This window comes from Furipterus horrens, unplaced genomic scaffold (genome assembly GCF_987537825.1).
Source record: "Furipterus horrens unplaced genomic scaffold, mFurHor1.1.pri manual_scaffold_6, whole genome shotgun sequence".
Classification (NCBI taxonomy): Eukaryota; Metazoa; Chordata; class Mammalia; order Chiroptera; family Furipteridae; genus Furipterus; species Furipterus horrens.
Genome location: NW_028327176.1, coordinates 117,420,048 through 117,425,770, shown reverse-complemented (window position 1 = coordinate 117,425,770; position 5,723 = coordinate 117,420,048). Strand labels below are relative to the sequence as shown.

The 5,723-nt window shown below is 37.9% G+C and overlaps 1 long non-coding RNA gene across 1 annotated transcript; it reads right to left on the bottom strand.

Annotated features, from left to right (window-relative positions):
* Positions 1–1,791: 1,791 nt before the first annotated feature.
* Positions 1,792–5,072, bottom strand: LOC150007279 (uncharacterized). Its single transcript, XR_016511802.1, has 5 exons — positions 5,017–5,072; positions 3,562–3,615; positions 2,785–2,874; positions 1,963–2,007; positions 1,792–1,855 (listed from the first exon to the last, which is right to left on the bottom strand). It is a non-coding gene; the product is annotated as an uncharacterized LOC150007279 (long non-coding RNA).
* Positions 5,073–5,723: the final 651 nt, after the last annotated feature.

Sequence of the window (5,723 nt, the reverse complement as noted above, 5' to 3'; positions counted from 1 at the left end):
GAGAACAGTTTGCACAACGTCGATGTAACCTGGCAGCCAAAAAGAGTGGACTGGAATGCACATGCATGAACAATGATGACTTCACTGTACTAGTCAGTGGGGGCGGTAGATGCCATTGAGTGAGCATGTGTACTGTGTGGCTGTCGCATTCAAAATGACTGGGTGAGTAGACCAACAAAGCTGCATCAAATTTTGCGTTAAGCTTGAACATTCTCCTGCAGAAACTATCTGGATGATTCAGAAGGTGCAGCTATGGGCAACTGGTGATTGGGAGCTTCGTCATGACAATGTGCCTGCTCATGCATTATGTCTCATGCAGAGCTTTTTGGTGAAACAGCAAATCACCCAGGGGACTCAGCCCTCCTACAGCCCAGGTTTGGTGCCCTGTGACTTCTGGCTTTTCCCAAAACTAACATCATCTTTGAAAGGGAAGAAATTTCAGACCATCGATGAGATTCAGGAAAACAGAATGACGCAGTTGATGGCAACTGGGAGAACTGTGTGAGGTCCCAAGGTGTCTACTTTGGAGGTGACTGAGGTACCATTGTCCTATGTACAATGTTTCTTGTATCTTCTTTAATAAATGCTCCTATTTTTTCATAGCGCATGGCTGGATACTTTCTGGACAGACCTTGTATAACCATGGACTACTGAATGAGGAATTGACAACCCAAGTAAGTAAAGAACTGGTGTCTCCACAGCTAGCTTCAGTAACTGCTCACAAACATTTTCTTTCTTATTTTTTAAAAATAAATATTCACATCACTGTTATTATTTACAAAGCTACTTTTACTCCCTTTCTATTTATGCTGTGTTCTTAAGTTATTATTATTATTTTTTGCTCCAACCTGCTCCACTCCCTTAATAATTTTCCAATCAACTTTTAAAAATTTTGTTTAATTTCCCATCTCCAATGGTGTTTTATATTCTTGCTCTGGAAAATCAAATACCAGTCACACACACCATAGCCATTCACTATTTACACTATCTTTTAGCTTCTATGACAACTTTATTACAAGAACAATTTCCCAAAATTAATGTCATTGAATAAAGCATGTATTTCCACTTTTCTTGTTTCAGAATATTTGTTTTTTAATAGAAAATAAAAATCTTTATTGTTTATTACTATTTAGTCAAGAAGAATATATACAGTGGTCATTATTACCAGGCACTGTCCTTATAGCTAAAACATGTCAAAAAACTGTCTTTTCTTTGTCTTAACTATTAAAACATCATCTATTCCCTCTTCTTTAAGATGATACTTAGATATTTTTGCTATCCCATTTGTACATACTCTATTCATTTTAAATACTAACTATTTTTTTGGGGGGGGGTTTTCAATTACAGTTGTCCCCTTTTCTCCCAATTTCTCTCCCCCACCCAACCCACCCGCTTAAATACTAACTTTTAAATTTTATTTTAGTTAAAAATTAATAGTAATTTATAATAACCTAATATTAGGTATTCTTATAATCTTAAAATATTCACCAGTCCTTTTTAAAATATAGAACAGAGAAATAAAAGCTTAAATCACTTCTTCTATTCCAGAATCAGTGTATGTGTGATCAGACTCTGTAAGTCAATGCACAGTCAGTGCCCTCTCTGTGCTTAGTGGTGTGGACTCAATGCCATTTAATTCTCTCCCTCTGACTAGTATTTATTGGTATTTCATTCTTGGGCCATTTTACTCTTTTATCCTTTACAAATTTGTCACTAGATTTTATTTCACAATATTGGAATCAACACGGTTTCAAAAACGCAACTGAATTTCACTTACTGTTCGGCCAGGAATTCCTACCCCTGGTAGGCCTGTGTCCCCTGGGGAACCCCGGACGCCTGGCAGTCCTCTTTCACCCTGTAAAATGAGATGCTGCTGTTAGAGCAAGGCTCAAGGATGTAAGCTTTCTAGCTATAGTTTATTAATTATTAATTCTTTAAAAATTATCTGTGATATTTTTATACCTTTGGTCCACGTGGACCAGGTGCACCAGGATTTCCATCTAATCCCTCAAGAAAAAAAATAAAAAGACATGAGTACATTTCTTTTTTCCTGAGGTTAAAAACATTTTAGAAATCACAATTCAAAAGTGTTTTATTGCTCTTTGTCTTTCTTGTATAAACCTTTTTTTCTATAAAAGAAGAGCAAACAGGGAATACAAATTTCACTAGGTTATGAGTTTTGTATACTTACATTAAAACATATATTTATCTTTAAAATAAGGCATCTGACACTGAGAACTATTTACTATTATTAATTGATATCAAAGGTCAAAGGAGATGAGGAAATGCATATAAAATAGGTGGATTGGTTATTCAGAGTTTCCCAGCTAATGAGTTCTCTATGACCCAGAAACAGCCTGGACCACAAGGACATTTTCTTCAAATGACCACCCATGGCCATATTTGCTGAGGCTCTGGAAAGGAAAGTTAAGGCATTTCTTCTGTTGTAACATAGTGTTGTAGGGAGGTTTATGGTTTAAAACTAGTATTCCTTACTAGGCTCCATAGATCCCTAAAGAATCTACGCCTTCGGCAGAGGGGGTCTATAAATTTTCCAAAACTGGCTGTAAAATGGTGCGTGCATGTGCATCTTCTTCAGAAGAGAGGCCTCTTTGCTTGTATCAAATTTATAGAGATTTAAGAATCTCATCTGAAGAATAAGATGAATATTTATTTGTCTGCAGACCTAAACACGCTTCTATACTTGTGATCAGAAACTGGGAACATACAAATGATAATTAGCAATCTTTCAAGGGAAATATTAGTAAAAGGGCTGGTACTTACTGGTTCTCCTGGAAGGCTTTTCCCTGGAGGACCAGTCTCACCTTTTGGACCTGGAAGCCCAGGAGGGCCTATAATCCCACCTGGATCCCCCTGAGGAAAACACGGTAAGATTCTTACTTCATTGCTCAAGTTCAGTGTGGGAGGTGCAAAAGTAGTAGTTTCCACTGTTTTAAGTTGCCATTATAGCCAATCAAACTTTATTCTCTCATCCATTCACTCATTCAACAATATTTACTAAGTGAATCATTCATGACAGGCACTGTTTAGTTATCTTAAATGCATTTAGATTTTGTAGTGAGTTATATTAATAGTAAGTTGGGCGGTATTATGACATATGCATGTACATAAACATATACACAATAAAGGCATTTATTCATAAAGTTCTTTAGCTGATCTTTATGTTTTCTTAAAGTTATTCCCCAGTAATGGTTTAACATTAATATACTATTTCCATGTAGATATCAAGAAACAGGTCCTTAGGTCTACAACTGAGTCAGCAGCTAAGCCTGAAACAGACCTTGTGAGTACTGAAATCTTCACCTCTAAGTTAATTCATTTTGTCCCATCGTGCTTTTTTGCCAGAGCCAGGGCTGCCACAAAAGCCAACTTCAGGCAGCATCATTCATGACACAATTTATGTGACTGTCTGTCCTACACAGTCCTGGCAGCCTAGTCTTGCTCTTTGACACCCCCCCCCCCCCCAATGCCCTTTGATCCTCTGTTTCTTCCTCCTACCTAGCTCCTCAACATACAAAATGAGGAAAATGGAAGCTATACCTTTTCTCCTTTAATGCCTTGTTTTCCTGGGATACCGTGTTCTCCTGGCAATCCCTAGACAATTCAGAATTAAAGGGAAAGAGAAATTAGAACATCTATTATAATAACATTTCTATCTGTGAGTCTTTGTCAGGAGAACAGAATTTTAACACATAAAGTACGTGGAGATGGGTTGATTTTGGTCTGTTAGAGAGGGAAAAACTTTAGTGAAAATATGGAAAGTATGTGGCTTGTTGTTTCAAGGGAAATAACTGGATAGACTGAGAAAGAAACCAAATAAGGGAGAATTGAACCAAAGGCCCCATTCGTTATATTGCCAAGAAGGGGCAGGATGATGACGGTTCAGGAAGACAATAGGCTAAAACATGCTTTTACAATAGTCTAGCAACAGGGCCTCTTTCCCTTTTGATTTTCTTCTCTTTTTAAGCTCCAGCCACTATCACTTCCCCTAACTTCATGGGCATCTTGTGGCTCCATCAGTGCCACCAGCATTTCCTCTCTTTTCATTATATCTCTTTGCTAGGTACACCTGGGATGGTTCATTAACTCACTTGGGGGAGAAACAAAAAGCTTAGCTCTATAAGCTGAATGTTCCAAGTACCAAGCAGAACAAAATGAGCTGAAAGGCAGATCTCTGGAGCATGGAGAACAGAGCAAGAGATCAGGGGGCTGTCTCCAAGATGATGGCAAAGGGAGAGATTGTAATACTTGTCTAGAGGGCACTGGAATTGTGGCCAGATGGAGATCGGTTTCCAAGAAGATACAGTCGAGCATTTTTCTTGTTTTACTCAAGTGAGGACTGATGGTGTGTCTCAGCTCCCAAGGTGGCAGAAGGCTAGGGTGTGTGTGTGTGTGTGTGTGTGTGTGTGTGTGTGAGAGAGAGAGAGAGAGAGAGAGAGAGAGAATATGAGTCTACTAAAGCTAGGTTTTAATGCAACCTGTAGACCTTTCTCCAACTGCATTACAGAAATATTTTCAGCCAAAATTCCTGCTCTTTCTTGAGGCTCTCTCAAGAAAACAACAAATTTTGGAAGTGTTTTATTTGAAAGTTTGTTTGTTTTTTAATGAAGAATTGAACCAAACTCCATGCATAATGGAGATGCTTACTTTCTCTTTTGGTTTTCCTTATTTCTTTCAATGTTTCCTATCTCCTTTACTATTGGTACACCACTGAACAAACATGTCCAAATGAAAGTTTAGTTAACTTGTATCCCCAAGATGAATTGATTAGGCTACTGATATTCGAAAGAACCTCCCATGAATATACAAAGGTACTAGCCTTCCCAGAAGCCCTTGATATTAAGTGTGATCTGTTTTAGTGGTTGAACTGATGATGTATGTCTTTGAAAAACAGTATAACTCAGTCATATGAATAGATGCTGACATTCTTTAAAACATGTACCAGTCTCAGCTTAATTTTCAAATATCAAAGACACTTGTATCTACTATACATACAATATCTCCTGGGAGTCCTCTGGGTCCCACAGAGCCTGCAGGTCCTTGCTGACCCTAAAAGAGAAGGTGATATATATTTTAACTTGGCTAAAAAAATGGTAACTGAATATATGTAAAACATGGTGTGACTTGTCTTTGTAGAAAGATCAACTTTCTACCATCCTAACTTCTCTGTATAATACTGACATGTGCTTTGAGCTTATAAGATAGTTTCAAGATGTTCTCATTTAAATGAGTCTATTCTCATCAGCAGGAGAGGCCTGGATAACTGGTCTTACCTGGTGGGAGCGCATCACATTAATCTCTCCCGCACTTCCCAATAGCGGGTCTTTCTGGGGATACTCCCCCAGAATCCCAGATGGGGAACTCAAGCATCTCAGGGGTGAACAATTTTGGTGTAGAAATTGAAACTGAATCCTGTTTACTTTAAGAATATAGTTCAGGTTCGCAGATTTAGCTCATGTCATTTACTCTGGAAGCTTTTAGGGAGACTATTGTATGTTCTGAAAAAGAGTTTAAAAATCCTATTGTGAACCAAAAGGCACAGTTACTATGTGTGTAATAAATGCAGCAAATGGGGGGAAATCACTATGGAAACATGATAAAGCCTCTGAGGACATTTGTGAAGAAAATGAGTGGCACCAGGGCACATAGAAATGGCTATAAATCCAAAATTATTTCCTTATTTATTTCAGTTATTTCTTATA